General features: G+C 40.9%; 1 protein-coding gene across 2 annotated transcripts in view; it reads right to left on the bottom strand.

The window, feature by feature from the left end:
* TACR1 (tachykinin receptor 1) overlaps positions 1-17,844 on the bottom strand; it is a 368,725-nt gene that overhangs the window by 325,789 nt on the left and 25,092 nt on the right. The window lies entirely within an intron of this gene.

Here is a 17,844-nt window from a genome sequence, read left to right as displayed (position 1 = left end):
TAGCATTCATGTATAGTTGCTGTCAGTTCTTCCAATCTCCTTATTCTATTTATTTCATCTATCCACTCCTTGATAGAGGGGAGAACTTGAGTATTCCAATATCTTGGTATTACTGTACGTGCTGCAGAATATAGAGAACACGACAGTCCTCTTTTTGATGCTCTCTTAGAATCTGGAAATATAGATAATAATGCTTTTTCTGGGGACATCTGATAAGAGTTGCCATTAATATGTGAGCTAATCCAGAATACTAATTCCCAGAATGGTTTGATCCTAGAACATGACCACCATATATATCTCATTGTGCCTACATCCTCCCCACAACGCCAATATTTTTCAGGATAGGTCAAAAATTATCTTATTTATTTCCACTTGACATCTGTACCACCTTGTTAGTATTTTAGAATTTTTCTCTTGAATGGAAGTTGAAGTACTAGATTTGAATGTTAGCCTAAAAGACCTTTCCCACTCCCTCTCAGTAACTATGTGGCCTAGTTCTCTCCCAGTCTCTGGTATAGTAAGGTCGGTGTGGATATGCATGAGATAATAATATACCATATATTGTTGAAATAGCATGTGAACCCATCGAGCTCCTCATACAGAGTGATTCAAAGGGAGTTAGGTCTCTATGTAATGAACCCTTTTTAGATAAATATTTGTAAAAATGTTGAAGTTGAAAATAATGGAGTCAACGGCAAGTATACAAATTATCTACAGGTGATAATTCGTTAAGTGGCAAAAGTCCCTCAACAGCAAGAGCCCATTTAATTGGAGAAGGGGCCACAGACATCCATCATAAAAATCTAGCTACCGTTAGCCCCGGCTCAAATTCTGGGTTCCCCATAATCGGGGTAAGAGGGCTAGGTATTGTAGAAATACCCGATTTTTGGACGGTCCCATGCATTATTGCTTCTAACTTTTAACCTGTTTAGTAAACTACAGCATATGGCTTTTCTTGTCTGTATAGTAAACTGCAAATTCAACCAATTACCTGTTCTCCAAAATTAATAATCATTCATAATCTAGGATGGGGAAGGTTGAAGTGTGCTCTTAGGATAAGTATAGAACCCACAGCCTCGTATTTGATGCTGATATGGTTTAGCTGAGCAACATATTGTAACTAAGCAAGCTGGCACAAAAACAACTTAGTTCTTTAGATTGCTCAAAGGTTGGACAACTATTCCTATTATGATCACATGATAATGGCACCCACAATGGTCATTTATTCCACATGGGCTGAGTATCTATTTTACCGAATGTCATGCTTCTGTTATGGTAAATCCCAGAAGGCAACTGGCCCTGAAGTGCTCTCCTACATTCAACAAGTTGTGAGCATTGCGGTTTAAAATTAATTATCTCCCATTTAATTCCTAGAAGAAATGAAAGGATATGAGCTGAGTTTAGCATTTAGATTTGAGAGGCTATTAATATATACTGTAATGTGGATTGCTTGACTGGGGTGTATTAAAAATTGCTCCTATTGGATAGCTGTTTGCCCTGCAGACTAATTATTTATTAAAGTAAATCCATGGTGGGTGGAGAAGGTGGTAGATTCCTCATGAGAATCAATGTTTAAATGTAAATTTTGGAAAGAGCAGAGAAGGGTTACATTTTTTTTTTCTTTCTGTGCACTACTGGGAAATTTCACTTCACTTCCTGTCCCAGAGATGCAACAGGGATTTACAGGAAATCTGTTCTATTGTGGGGAATTTCCCTTTTACACATCTTCTCCATTGGAAGATTTCTAATGATGTTCTTTCTCTGTGACAATGGTAACCGGTAATGGACCAGGAAAGTAAAAAAACAGCACTGGTTGCAAAAGGTTACCTTATTGTTGTTACTTTTGTAGCCAGGTTCTTGGCTAAGAATGAGAGTAAGAGAAACACTGGCTACAGCTGCTCTCTGTAGCTGCCCTGCAGTGCTGAACTGGTTAACAGGTATATCAGTGAGAGAAGTAAGCTGCTGAGCAGTGTACACCACCACTGCTACATATCATCAACCTGAGTGGGATAAGGAGTGCTGAGTTCAGGGGTGTAACAGACAGAGTCATCTGGGTGCAGAGAAAAGAGTAGACTAATCGCTGTGTGCAACCTGATGGTGAGCTGAAATATCGCTGAGACTGATGAACTGCTGCTGCTTTACTACCTGCTGCTACAGAAAGAGACTAGCCCTATGGGAACTGACCATACAGCCATCTAGTAGCCTTTTTGCTGTCTGCAGGAGTGACTGGGTCTGTATTCATGTGCACCAATGGTGCAGCTGAGCCCCAATGCTAGCCAGCTGAAGAGTTAGAACTAAAGACTGTCCCTTTACAGCTGCTACACAGAGACCTTTATCTATTGCTTATGCTAAGAGGTAACTCTCAGGGGACATTCCACCATGTCCTAGCCATTCTCCTAGAGTGCACTCTAGACTAGTTATATTAATATTCACATTGGGCATTCAACATTGTGTCTGAATCTACCGTTCGTGTGCTCATAGATGCTCAAACCACCATTTATTCTAACTTGTACCAATACATTGAGTTAATTTACCGCTAAATGGTCTTGTGTCTATTTACTGGTGCTAATTCAGAGCTGAGTTAAAGGTATCCACACTTTTATTCCTATAAGTGCTACAGTAACTTTAACTCAACCAGGTGTGTCAATGGGGCTGAGGGTGTTCTTGGAGTCACAGAACAAAGAACCCAAATTACAAAGCGGCACCTTTGGTGGTAACACTACATTATCTTAAAGTATTGATGTTGCTGTTAATAATCCAGTTTCAAGCAGGCAGTTTGCACACCCAAGATGATCTCTACGGTCTCTATGGTTTGTAATGTAATGTAGCAAAAGTGGAAATTTAAGCGACACACCACTGCTAAGAAGTCCAGATAACAAGTCATTCCAATAACAGTCAGGAGGACAATTCAAAGAGTAGTCAATGCGCTTCAGGGATCCAACCCCCTCCCCCTTCATCAAGGCTTGATTGACCACAATGTGAATGTGGATACTCCTTGCATTGTCACCCTGACTTTTTATTGGAACAAAAATTTATTTGGACATCTCAGAAGCAATATGGTGCTTCAATTTCCATTTTGCTACAACCTCTGCAGTGGGGGCATAAAAAGCAATAGAAACTTGACAGAGGTCGCAACCTTTCCCCACTCTATCCAAAACTAAAAAAAGAACTTGCCTAGAGATATGCTTTAAATTTGAGTTGAAATCATTAATATTTATATTTCTTAGATGATTTCTGAAGACTTTGGGTACAGAAGGTTTACCCAAGGTTAACATTTGCATGGACAATACTCATATAATTTACAGACTTTTTTTCTCAATAAATATAATCTTAAAGTAATCTCTCGTCAGTTTTTCAACTGTAGGAAAACAGCAGTAAAACAACAGATGGTAGAGGCAAAGAGATACAATCATAGCTTGTAGGCTACGGGTTGCAGAAGCACAGCGGCACGCTTCTCTCCCCCACTGTGTACACACTTAAGTTTCCGTATATATTACATCTTAGGTTTTGTGCAGCTCCTGAGCGCCAGAACATAATAATAGCCTTACTTTACTTTCAAAATAACACAGTGGAAGGGAGACAGGACATTTTTCAAGGAATGCGTTTAGCACTGGGGATTTACAAGCTCTACATTGGTGGCAGTGCTCACTTATAAAAATGTTTACAATGCAGTAATCTAGGATGCGTTCAGTGCACAAGGTGGTTTTTGTGCAATACTATTTGCTAGCATGTATTCATTTATTTATTCATTCATTCATTATCATTAAAAACAAAGACCTCCAATAATTGATATTATATTCTAACATGACTATATAACAAGTATCTGCTGGAAATTCCAAAGTCTTTAAGTCTGGAAAACGGACTAATTTTTGTTGGTACAAGCATATTACTGAGCCTTAACCTTTTATCATTATCGTAGAAAACTGTCCCTGAGCTCCAGTCTAGTGATGTTGCCTAGTCATCATTCTTCTGCAGTCAGGAGAAAACATCTCCTAAGTCTACTCCTGCCCCCTCTCCCATATCACAGCAGTAAGCAAACTGCAAGATGTAACTTTGCAGCAAGTCAAAAGGTGATAAGCTGCAGCATGGGGCTGATCTGTGTCAATCATTTTGTGAAAATAGGCAAGAAGAATATAGGCACTAGGATTTACATGATTGTGTCAACCAAAAGCCATCATCTCAGTCAAGGAAGCAGGTGCTGACCTTGGATAATGCCTGAAAAAGGATGGTGCTGCCCTTCTGGAGATAAAAGCAGACAAAGACACCAGGAGATCACCAGGAGAGGTATACGGAACGTTACCTGTTACATTTACTTATTATTAAGCATGCTCGCACTTACCATAAAAAATATGATGCTAGGTCAACTCTAACAGTCAAACCTGTAGTAAGTTCATTTATTAAATAGTACAAGAAGCGGAGCACAGCTCAGGAATGGTTGCTATGGGATATTGCACTTTACAAATAGCAGCTGACTTCTTGAATAAGTCCTTAATGAGGTTAATGAATTCATTAATTAATGTCCAATTACCCATAGCAACCAATGGCAGTTGTTTTCAGCAAAGCCAGACCAGCACAAGATGAATTCTAATTGGGTGCTACCAGAAGTAGTACTTTGCTTCTTGTCCACCTAACTGAATAAAGCTTTGATGGAAAATTTCACTGTAAAACTGGCCATACGCTGTTCGAATTTCAGCTGCTTTCTTCAATCAGCCCTCTCCCAACATCCTTAAACTGAAAAATCAAAAAAGCTGGATGGAAAACTGTTGGTCAAACAGCTGTCAGAGTAGAATAGCTCAGCAGGGGAATTTGTCCATCTGTGCTCTATAGCAGTGTTTCTTAACCCTTTTTCCATCAAGGCACCCTTTACAATTATGGACAATTTCAAGGCACCCTCTAAAATTATGGACAGTCCTGAGGCACCCTTTAAAATTATGGACAGTCTTGAGGCACTCTTTAAAATTATGCACAGTCTTGAGGCACCCCCTTCTAAAATGTAAAAAAACTATTCTAATAGTTTTATATAATGCAGCAACATCCACACATGTAGGACACCCAACATTAGAGGTGATTTATTCTTCCAAATCAAATACATATTTGCACACTGGTCCTGGCTAGTATTACAGTGTTTCTGTCAGTGCAACTGACATCCTCCTTATCAACTGATGATGTAATTGGTTGTCAGGACGCCGATGGCTAGAAGGTTGTAATGGCCCACACAATGAAAACCTGTGGCTTGGTGTAACTAAAAGTCAGACTTCTTCCACCCGCTGGCTTTTATACAAGTTTTGGGCAAATGTTAGACATTTTGCCAAGGCACCCCTGAAGAAGCCTCAAGGCACCCCAAGGTGCCTGGGCACCCTGGTTGAGAGAGGCTGCTCTATAGCATAGATCACATTTGTCAAACACAAGGCCTGCATATGGCCCTTGCAGCTCTCCTGCAGCTGCAGCACTCCCCTCATCTCCTTGCCCACTTTGTCTCTGCAGCTAGCAGCAGTGAGGAGGACAGATCTCCTCTGCCAGATCCTGCGATTCTCTGTGCAGCTGCGTAGCGGCTCGTCTTTGCCCCCACCCAGTCTCAACAGTCGGCAGCAGGGAGGAGGACAGAACTCCTATAGATCCTGTGACTCTCTGTGCAGCTGTAGCACTCCATTGTCTCTGCCTCCCCTGGTCTCAGCATTCAGCTGACTCCAGCCTTCCTCACTGTGCAGAGGTAGCACCCCATTGTCTCTGCCTCCCCTGGTCTCAGCATTCAGCTGACTCCAGCCTTCCTCACTGTGCAGAGGTAGCACCCCATTGTCTCTGCCTCCCCTGGTCTCAGCATTCAGCTGACTCTAGCCCTCCTCACTGTGCAGCTGTAGCACCCCATTGTCTCTGCCTCCCCTGGTCTCAGCATTCAGCTGACTCCAGCCCTCCTCTGGTCCTCCTCCAGACTCTGTAGTTTCTGCTTCCCAGATCCTCCCCCAGGTTCTTCCCGACAGCAGCACAAGGTAAGGGGGAAGGGGGGGGGGGGTACACTGTGATGTAAGGGAGGGTGTGGGACTCTGACTTCTGATGGTGGTGGGCTCTTGTCATCTGATGTAAGGGGGATCGGGTGCTCTGGACATCTAGTCTTACAGTTACAACCATCCCTTTCAAATGCAGCCTGCAATGAACATGAGTTTGACACCCCTAGCATAGATGGAAGGATCTGTTCATTTTTTTTTTGGCTGAACAAAAAGAATCTAATGGTGTATGTATGTCTTCGTGTCAGGCAGACATTGCCAGGAAGAATAGTACTGAGAGCGATAACATATTTAGCTTTGGATTATGCTGCTAGAGAGTTGGGAAAAAGTGTACAATACAGACTAGAAAGGAGCTCTTAACAAGGTAGTATGTACTGCCAAAATGGAAAGCTGCAATAACTGAGAATGATTGCTGTGACTTTTCCAGAAAAACCAAAATGGCAACTGCCTCGGGGCCTGTAAACCCTGTACTGCAGCATGGCTCCCTGATTAGATGACAGCAAGATGTCAATGCTTCTTAACCGTTCTTCAGCCAAACAGGATTGTAACACACCAAGAAAACAAGGGAAAATGTATATACTTTATTTGATGTGAGATAAACCATGAACCTTATCACATTCAAAGACCAAACACATTCAATGGAAACCCTTACTCATAGCTGAGGAAGACAGGTCCACCATCCTGTATATGAAACTGCAAAACTCTAATTGCTGTGGCTCTTATCTACCAGATACTGAAGGCCACGGTTAAACATAAAGACAGTATGCCTCTTAGGGTGGCTATACATGGATTAGTTTTTTTTGATCAACCAGCAAGCTGATCAAATAACTGAACAGATTCCTCCAACCACACAGGCGAGGTGGATGGAGGAATCCTCCATGCTGTATTACTGTATTCTGACAGTGGGTACTCCTCTTCTATCAGAATACACTGATCAGCGCTGCAGCGCTGATTGAATAAAAATGTTCCAACAAGCCTGATAGTGAGTATTCGATCATTATATCGACTTATCATAAACTGGAAGGGCCATAGATGGATCATAATTCATCCAGTCCCTGCTGAACTGGTCAAATTTCAATCCAGCTATAACCAATTCACTGATTGCATACCATGAGACAAGGCCGTGGATAAGGGAGTACCACCAGCCCTCCTGTACAGGGCCCAGTCTGGCAGGGGGGCCCATGCAGATGGGTGAATTGGATGTGTGCAGGGATGGTGATCAGCTTAGTGGGAGGGGCAATTACTGGAACCAATCCCCTGTCTCTGCAGCAGCTGAAAGAGAGAGACATACAGGCAGAGTTCCAGTAATTGCCCCTCCCCTGCATCCATCACTCTGCTTGTGCACCATACATTTACCCCTGCTGCCTGGGCCCCCTGTGTGCCCCCACCCCTGCAATGCTGCCGGTTTCTCTCTTCTCCTTCCCACTGGCAGCTGCAAGCAGACAATCGGATCCTGCAGGATGGAGAGTGGGGGAAAGTTCTGGTAAATATGTCACATTTACCAGCCCTTTCCTTTCCTGAATGAACACAATGAGTGATCGGTACCGTTCACTCAGTGTTCATTCATAACTGAAGCATAGTAAACTGTTTTTTGGGGGTTGGGCCCTGTCAGGTTGGCTGTATGGGGCCCCATAGTTTCTTACAGCAGCCCAGATGTGAGACATAACTATTGCAAAACAAACAATGGTTTATAGATATAATATTTATATTAGGGATAGAATTTCCTTTTTAAAATATATTTTTCTCTCCATTTACACATAGATCAAACTGTTCAAAAAAAGTGACAGTTGCAGTGGATAATGAGATTGGTCCATAAAGAGCAATAGTGGCTCCATACCTCCCAACTTTCCCTCACTTGGAGCCAATTCCTTGTGTCCCTCTTTCTTCCCTAGTTGTCCCTCCTTTTAGTCTGATTTAAAGATCTCTAAAAAAAAATATTGTTTAACTATCAAAGGGCAGAGGGAAGAGGCTCAAGCTGAAGTTTAATCTGCTCAAATTTTGCCTTCCCTAGTTCCTCCTTTTCCCCTCCATAACATTCTGCTGGCATCCACCCCCAGCATTGCCCTTTTGTCATTTCCTATTCTTGCCTAACTGCTTTCCCTGGAAACATTTCTTCTATTACCACACTAGAAGGGATCATGTGATTGTAGCAGATGGACCCTCCCACTTAGCTCTCAGGAAGTGTAAGTAACGTCAATGCATGTATCAGGATCCACAGAGAAGGAACAGGAGAAAGTATTTGCCATAATCCTTGTAATGAATATAACTGATTTGGAGAGGATTTTTATTGGCAAAGATGGTGTTGCATAAAAAAAACAAAAAAGGTTCAGCGATCTTATTTCCATATTAATAGAGCAGTAGGGCCAAAGCTCTTTGCCTAGCCAGTGTCATTACTACAGTGACAGTGTATAGTATTATCACTGATCACTGTATTAGTGGTGATGTCAGTGGCAGTCAGCTTTTCTACCTCCCACACATTGTCAGTTAGTGTCAGCTTGCCCACCGCACTATCACAGTCCCACTATAGGTTGCTGATCACTGCCATTACTAGTATCAATAAAATAAAAATTCCTGTATATATTCCTCATGGTTTGCAGATGCTAGAACTTCACACAAACCAAATAATATATACTTATAGGGATTTTTTTTTACCAAAGACATGTAGCAGAATACATTCTGGCCTAAATTTATGAAAAAAATAGTTTTTTTAATTTTTTTAATTGGATATGTTTTAAAGCAGAAAGTAAAACATTTAGTTTTTTTCACAATTTTAATTTTCTTTTTTGCTAATATAATAAAAAAATATAATATAATCAAATAACACTAAAAGAAAGCTCTATTTGTGTGAAAAAAATGATATAAATTTAATTTGGGTACAGTATTGCATGGCCGTGCAATTACTAGTTAAAGTAGGGCAGTGCTAAATAACATAAAATGGCCTGGTCATGAAGGGGGTAACACTTTCTGGAGCTTAAGAGGTTAAAAACCAATGTGTTCCCTCTGACATTTTTTACAATCGTACATTTTTTCATACACTCAGGATATTTTTTTTATTTTAAGTCCCTTTCATCCTTTTCATAATCAGGATATCCTGATTATTACTCTTTTGTTGACTTATTTTAAATTCCGGAAATTATTATAAATGTATTCTGAGTTAAAATAAGCACTTGTTTAAAATTAATACTTGCTATCCACACATAAAAGCAACCTTTTGCATAGAACACATCAAAGTAAACGTGCCAGTTTATTCAATTTATGCTATAATAGAGTAACAAACATGTGGCTTTCATTGCTCTGACCTTGTGGGAAAATCTCAGTGTAAGGTTTGTTGGGGAATTGATTACAGTTTAAATACAAAGGGATCTCAGGGCTATGAACAATATGGTGGGTTGCTGCAGATTTCCTACTAAAACATATTCATAATAAAAAACATATATATTGTACATACTGTAATATATTTATTGTTTCAACACAGTCTATGTTCTGTGAGTTCTACAAATGACTTCCTACTTTTTTCTCCCATTCAAGGATACAGGCATTCCTGAGGCCATGAAGCTGGATTAGGTCTGTTGCTACCCTAAGTGTTTGTTGGTAAGGAACTTGTCTGCTGGTACAGCTTTATAAATCGGCATGCCTCCATTAAAGGCTTCTTTTACATGGGCAGCCAGACAGCCGGACAGGACTGTTCACATGTTAAAATTTAACATGATGTGTCAAGTTGACAGAGGGCACTGACTGTCAAACTTAGCAATTCAAGTCAATGGGGCCATGCCATAACTACAAACTAAGCTGTTGGGTCCTGGTTGTGGCATGACCCCATTGACTTGAATGGCCAAGTCTGGGAGGAGCTGCTATTTGTCAAATTGACATTCCATCACCTCCTGAACACCAGACACTGGCTGCTTCGCCAAACTCTAAAAAGCCATCCACCATGGATCACTTGTCAAGAATAGGCAAGTGACTTAGCTGTACTGTTCTCAGGGCCTGTGTTGGCAAACTTTGGGTGTGTGTCAATGGCATCAGTTAGACATTAGTTTAGGATGCTTGGTTAGAATATATTGACCAGTTCACTTTACCTGCAGTTAACCTCATTCACACCTACATTTGACCTGTTTCAAATGGGTTTTGCATTCCTACAGACTTGTATGGGAATGCAAAATCTATTGGAACTGAACAAAAGCCCATTGACACAGGCCCTAATTGTTGTTATTATTATTATAATACAGGATTTATATACCGCCAACAGTTTACGCAGTGCTTTACAATATATAGGGCGACAGTTACAATACAGTTCAATACAGAAGGAATAGAAGGGCCCAGCTCATGGAGCTTACAATCCTGCTTATAAGGAAGGGGAGGTGACACAAAAGGTGATAGCTGTGGGGGATGATCTGGTGGAGGTTGATTCAAGTAGAGTTCTTAGGAAGAGGTGGGGTAGGCTTCCCTGAACAAATGGGTTTTCAAAGCTTTCCTAAAGGCGGACAGAATGGGGGCAGACCGGACATGCTAGGGTAGGGAGTTCCGGAGGATGGAAGAGGTTATGGAGAAGTCCTGGAGGCAGGCATGGGAGGAGGTGACAAGAGAGCTAGCGAGCAGGATGTCTTGGGAGGAACAGAGCGGACGATTTGGATGATATCTGCAGATGAGGTTGGTGATGTAGCTAGGGCAGTGTTATGCACTGTTGCACCTGTTATATTTACATGCTTATTGGTAGGCCATTTGGGCACTGAAAAAAAAATAGCATAAGCCTAAATCAGGACCCCTTCATTTTCCACACCACCTTCCCCACTGGAGCACCCCTGCGGCCTTAAAACAAAGCAGTTGGCAGATCCTAAATGCTAAAGAAAGTCCAGGGCAGAGGGGGCCCTTGCACCCTAGGCTCACAAGCAGAGGTCTGAATGACATTTATTTAACCTGGAAGGCAAGCAGTATCAATCATTGAGCAGGTGAGTCTGTAGGGGACAGCAGAAAAAAATGGGGAGTATTGAAGTCAGAGTAGCGTTTTTATTTTTATTGGAATTTAATTTTCTTCTTTGCCCAAAGTTGACTTGGGCCCTCCTGTACCTATCGCATCTACCTGCGCATTGGCAGATTATTAACGAATTGGAACACCTATAAAACTTTAAATTTTGCTTTTTACTGATATTTTTGATGCCTTCTGTACTTGCCCAAACACATTGAAAAAAGAGTGTTAGAGTAAAAGGAGGGGGGCAACAGCAAAACACAGCATGACATTCAAACTGCAAGTGGCCCTGATGGCAAATAAAATTGATTTTTTAAAAATTGACTTTTGTTGAATGAACCGGTCTCAGCCGAAGAGTACTAGCAGCCAATCAGATGTAGGCAGCTGACATTCCTCTATCCACACTGCTTGGGTGGATGGGGAAATTGATGGATGGGGTTGAACAAGAGATATGAAGCATATATGGCCAGCTTAAAGGGGAACTAAATCCTCTTATCCTTTTCAGCCAAGGAAGCTGCCATCTTAGCTTCTGTTTAATCTGCAATTGCCATGGTGCTGCACAATTGATCAGTTATGAATGATGGCTTGACAGTTTGCTTGACAGCACAAGTTAGCATTCCCAGCATGCTGTATGTTTAAACCATTAAATCGGGGTTAAGTTCTGCTTTAAAGGGGAATAACCGAAAGGCAGCGACATAGCACATGTGGAAAACAGTCAAAAAAAAAAAAGAGATAATGAAAAGAAAAGAAAACTAGAGAGAGCAGAAGAAAGAGAACATAAAAAAGAGAACAAAAGATAATAAAGGAGAGGAGAAGGGGAGGTAGGGAGAGATGGGGAGAGATGGTGTGGAGGACAGAGAGAAAGAAGAAAAGACAGATACCATATTTTGAGTCTTTTTTGTAATGACAGACATGTACAAAATTTCAACAGGCACCACCAGTGTGTCTTCTACAAAATCCAAGTGTAAAAATGCAGTAAAAAGAAACTGACAAAGTGTTAACAAGGATGTGTTCCTCTTATCACCGTAACAAATGAGGTGTAGGATAATTATGTACTGAAAACAAACAGGATGAAGGATTTGTTTTCTGTTTTGCCTGACTGGCTTGCCATTCCCTTGTGTCCAGGGGTTAAACAATCCACCCTCCAGAGACCAGTTCGTGTAAAAAGACCAATTTCATTAGTTAAAGGGAATAAGTGAGACATAGAACTACAGAGAATATCATCACAGACAGCCTGTCTTCTCTGCTAATATAGACGTCCCTCTGTGGCCATGCATACATTGCATTTATGAAACATTTAGGTGGATCATTGTCCTCCAGATATTGGATTATATTTTACAGATGGGCTCCATGGACATTTTTTATGAAACTCTAATACAATAGAATAAATCTTTGACAATGAATTATGCATATTATTAATAGATGTATAATCTAATATATTTACTTACAGCTAGTCAACACACAGCATCAAATACAATATACTCAACTTTATTCAATAAACAGAGTACTAATTCATAAACCTGTCAAAAGCCAAATTGAGCATATGATGAAAAAAAAAATCATTAGCACAGAAGTATTATAGTCAGCGCAAACTGCATATCAGAACGGTCAGTAAAGATATAGGTAATGTAAATTTTCAGTATACTATGACTTTTCCAGTCAAAATTGAGCTTGCCCACTGTGTCTCATCATTTGTGTTCAGGGGTGATAAGAGCAAAGATTTACTTCCCTAATCCACGGATCCTCCAAGCGCAAAACCGGTCCCTGCCATTTCTGCCCCCCTGCACGCTAGTGGTCTTGTGAATGGACTGATTTTGATGTCATCATGCCACGGGCTGGATGTGGGGGATTTTCATTTTTGGGAGGTTCCAAGAGCAGGGTAAGTTGAGCCTTTCAGGGGGTCCCCTGGAAAGAACGAGCCGTTAACCCATGCAGTGGCACTGCATAAGACAAAAAAAAAAATTATATGGAGTTCTGCTTTAAATATTATGAGCAGCCTCACTCACTGGCTATCGAGTTGGAGTTCTTTATAGAAAGAAGACTATGGACATTGAAGTATCAAAATATTCAAAAGGTGTAGTAATTGACTTAAAAACAAGCCCTCACTGACCTCCATAGCTGCAGGCACTGTGAAACAATTCATCTTCAAGGTTCACAGCAAAAGCACTAAAGTCATTAAAGGTGTTCTCTTGGGAAGCTCAGCTTCCTCTGCTCCTCTTTCTAGAGTTCTTGTTGTGCTTATATTTGAGATTAGAAGGAAATCTCATTCCAGTATCAAAAGCAGGGGTTCTCATACCACAATGACAAAGGAAAGTGGGTAAATTGGACCTCTACAGCAATACCTAGATGAAAAATGAATGACCTGGGATGGTAGCATGTGTGCCTTGTATGCATTTCAAGGTATTCAAATTTGACTGTCATGCCAAGTGAAAGTGCAGCACTTTTAGGAATGTCTAGTATTGGGCAGGTTCAGATAGTTTAAAGCTGAATTCCCGCCAAAGCATTTTGTTTTGGATAGTGTTGGGAAGGGCTACATTTTCTGTCTCTCATTATTGGTCAGGTGCAATGCTCTGGCCAATCACAGCACAATTGGGTGGAGCTAGTGGTGACGTCACTTCTAGCTCCGCCCAATTGTTTACATCTGACCGGCAAATGTCAGATAGCAGGAAGTGCTTATCGGGTGCTGATGGGTCTGCGGGCGTCGTTTTTTTTTTCGGCGAGTCAACATCGTGACAACGCTGAACATCATGATTGATGATGGATTAAACAGGTGGAAATATTTTTGGGGGCTTTTTTTTTTTTTAATAAAGCACTTGTAAAAAACTGTTTTTATTAACATTTTACACACTGGTTTTATTAACATTTTACACTTTTTTTGGTGAATGGGTACTCATTCAAAAGGGAGGGGAGGGCAGTATCTGGGGGCTGATTGGTGCTCTGAAACGCGTCACCTAGGTTATCCAGGCCTGGGATCCTCCTTCTCCTGACGTCATGTCCGGTCGTGTGTTCCATGGTGGTTCCGTTCCGGCTTCCATTTCACTTCTGGCTCCACGTCTGTCACGATCCTCCACAGCGGTGGTATTCAACGGTCCTTCGCTCACCCCTGCTTGGCTTCCATCCTTCAAACCACAACTGATGTATTTCTGGATCCTTATGGCCTGTTTATGACTACAAGCACTCTACCTGTCTACCCATGTGAGTGCAACATTGTTGGTTTTAATAAAGTGCTTTTATACTGCACTTAGAGGCGCCCCCTTGTGCTTTTTTTTTGTCATTACAGAAGTGATTTATTCCAGTCTCTGGTGGAGCTGCCAGATTGGTGCATAATCCTATATGGACTAATTTTATGATTGTGGGCTCTATGGATGGGTTCTATTGTTTGATGTGGACCAGGATTTTTGCCATAGATTTTAAGAATTTGCAAGTTAGAGTCCCATAGACTTGCATTATGTTCGAAGTTTGCAATCGAACTTTCGTAAGATTTGAATGTTCAACTGTGAACTAAACAGGGGGGTGTTCGGCCCATCACTAAAAATTATAGGAAGTCTCTCCAATGAGGACAAAGAGAGAAATAAAAGCACATTTTAACAGAGCGAGGAAGAACCAGGCCCGAAATAAATAAATCTATACCCAACCGACCACTCTCAGACCCTAGTGTACTGTGTAGTACTGGCTGCAAAAACATCAATAGCATGATTGTGGAAGTCATCATTGATTTTTATAGCTACTATCAAGATTAAAATTCTTCACGGCTCATGTAAAAATAGACAGCTATGTAAATGAAAGAACATGACAAGAAAGAATTGAGGTATGCTGTCCTTGGATTCACTTGGTAAACTCCCAACTGAATTCCTAATCAATCCCTCTTTAACCCATTTTACTGGATTTTCAGTATTCTTTCTGTCCCAGCCATCAAAATTCTATCTTTAAGGTGTCCTGACTTTTCTACTTCTTTTCACTTTTTAAATTTTTCTTCGACACTTAAAAAGACATATAGCGGTTTATTTATTTTAAAAAATGCATAGCAACTCTCCCAGTGAAAATATTCTTTCTGAATGAGGCAAAAAAACAAATGTTACTAGGCTCTTCCTGTTCTGGTCGAATGTTTTAAGCAGAAGTTTAGGTATTTATATTTCTTGCATAGTTACATTGATCTAGTTGGACCAATGTGGGTATGTATGTACGAGACATAACTGGCTAATCCCCATGGAAGCTGGAAATCACCGTAGTAGGCACCACTACTACAGTGCTCTACGGTAGTTTCCAGGTCCTGTGCCATGTGGATGCCCTGCTGCTTAGTGAACAGAAGGTTGCTCACTTGGCACGGGTGCCAATTAGAGAACACACTGCATTTTCTAAGTGAATGCAAAGCGTTCTCTGAAAGGTCAAGATTCAGCACACCCTCCACCTTGTCCATTCGAAGTACAAAATGTTTTCTCAATGATGCCCAGCGAGTGGCCTTCCAGCTTCCACAGGGGATCAGCTAGATATGGCACATGCATACTTACATTGGAACAAGCTGGACCAATGTAACTGCCCCAAAATATCCATACTTGAACCTCAGCTTTAAAACAGAAAATACCGCATTTGACCATTAGATGTTACTGAGTGTCATAGGAAATTATTTTGTTTTAATTTTTTTTTTTAAATCAATGAAAAACATTTGACCAGCAAAGGGAAAAGCCTAATAACCTAATATTTTTTTTTACATAGAACAAATGTACATGCACTTTCACTGGGCAAATTGCTATGCACTTTTTAAAAACAAAATAATTATGGCCCTATATGTCTATACTCAAGAGATACAGAAAAACAAGATTTCCTTCTTTATATTTCACCTCAAAGTGTTTCTTAACTCACAACAGTAAAATCCGTCTGTATATGCAGCAAAGCATGCTTGTTATACTCACTGTGGAGTGTAAAAAGGATCCTGTCTACTCTGATCCTCCCCTTCTTCTACTGTCCCCAATCCATCTGCTGATAGAACAGAGCCTTTGGGGCAAGCTGCACATGCTCAGTTTGGTGTGTATTGCTAGAGAGTTGTTTTTTTTTGGGAGAGGATCAGGGGTTATGCAGCCTCATAGGACAATCAGGGAAGAATGAAAACTCCTCCTACAAGCTTTAACCAGTGCTCTGCTGGACACTGATAGGAGTCACAAAACTGCTCTAATTGCTGATGAGAAAAGCCATCCACTACTTAGCCCCTAGTTACATCACTAATCTGGTTTCAAAATACCAACCAAATCATTCTCTTCATTCCTTCCAAGACCTCCTGCTCTCTAACTCCCTTGTCACCTTCTCCCATGCTCGCCTCCAGGATTTCTCCAGAGCCCCTCCCATCCTTTGGAATTCCTTTCCCCAATGTGTCCGACTATCTCCTTCTCTGTCCACTTTTAAATGATCCCTGAAAACTCATCTCTTCAGAGAAGCCTATCCTGCCAACACCCAACAACTGTACATGTATTTTGCCCCATCAGCCCATCCCCCACAGTTATTACCTTTTGTATGTCAACCCTCCCTCTGAGATTGTAAGCTCTAACGAACAGTGCCCTATGAATCTTCCTGTAATAATTTGTATTCTAATTGTACTGTCTGTCCTTATGTTGTAAAGCGCTGTGTAAACTGTATATAAATCCTTATAATAATAATAAAAAAAATCAATTGAAAAAGAGTTAGGACGAGTTGACAATGACAATGTTTTTATTACTGTCTGACTTGGTGACAACCTGACATCTTACCCATTTTCTCTGAAACAAAAAAAACATTGGGGGAGATTTACCAAAGCTGGAGAGTGCAAAATCTGGTGCAGCTCTGCCTAGAAACCAATCAGCTTCCAGGTTTTTTTGTCAATGCTTAATTAAACAAGCTAAAGTTAGAAGCTGATTGGCTACCATGTACAGCTGCACCAGATTCTGAGTGCACCAGTTTTAGTAAATCTCCCCATTGTCTGGTAGTAGGCTTTAAGTACAGCACTGCAGCAGCTTGCTTGAGAAGACATTGTATAGCAGCACTGTATTTTATTTTCAACAAGCAGTTGTCAGGAATCCAGTAAAAAGTACATTATACATGAGCACTGACACAGGCAGAGCAGCTCATGTTCCTAATACAAATTGCTGCTTATTTTCCGAGACACACACACATAAGATGCTGCTCACTCCTACATGAGGATCTGCATATTCCACACAAGAACAATCTGCACCCCAGTTATTATTGGTCCCAGTAACTTCACAGTGGCTATTTGGGCACAGATCACTCATTCGTGTCTCAGAGAGGGCTGAGTTCAGACATCAGTGGCAGTATAAAGCACTCATATATAATAAATAATGGGCTAACAGGTGCTCTTTTTGCTCACTCCAAAAATCAGCTATAATTTCCCACTGAAACCTACAAAATAAAAACTAACCTCTCACTGGCTGCTATGGACAAATCCATCCAATTTCTCTTCCTATAGACTGTGTACCCAAATTATAAACTGGTGTTCTGTGCATATTGAAAAGACTACAGGAAAAAAAGGCAGTTCACTGCGTTGGTCATGTAATCCTCTAACCTCATCATCATACCTGGGAACTTGCTGGTTTTCACCCAAGATGCTGGCTTTTTGCTTACATTACTCTTGGGCACCAGGCTCAGTTTGTGATGATAATGACTTTTATGTATCTTTTATGCATTTTATGTGGTCATTTTATTATTTATCAAACCACGGTACTGTTTATTAGGTGGTTGTGTTTATATATATAATGCTTGGAAAGAAGAGCTCATGTGACGCTTATCTTCACCCGTGGGAGAGCCTGTATCTAAATAGCCTTTAGATAGGGGACATAGATATATTATTATTATACAGGATTTATATAGCGCCAACAGTTTGCTCAGCGCTTAGAC

Source organism: Staurois parvus, unplaced genomic scaffold, assembly GCF_062004578.1.
Source record: "Staurois parvus isolate SC_StPar_1 unplaced genomic scaffold, SC_StPar_1.0 ptg000420l, whole genome shotgun sequence".
In the NCBI taxonomy this organism is placed as follows: Eukaryota; Metazoa; Chordata; class Amphibia; order Anura; family Ranidae; genus Staurois; species Staurois parvus.
The sequence above is the reverse complement of the archived record's forward strand: the minus strand, read 5'-3'. Positions and strand labels throughout refer to the sequence as shown.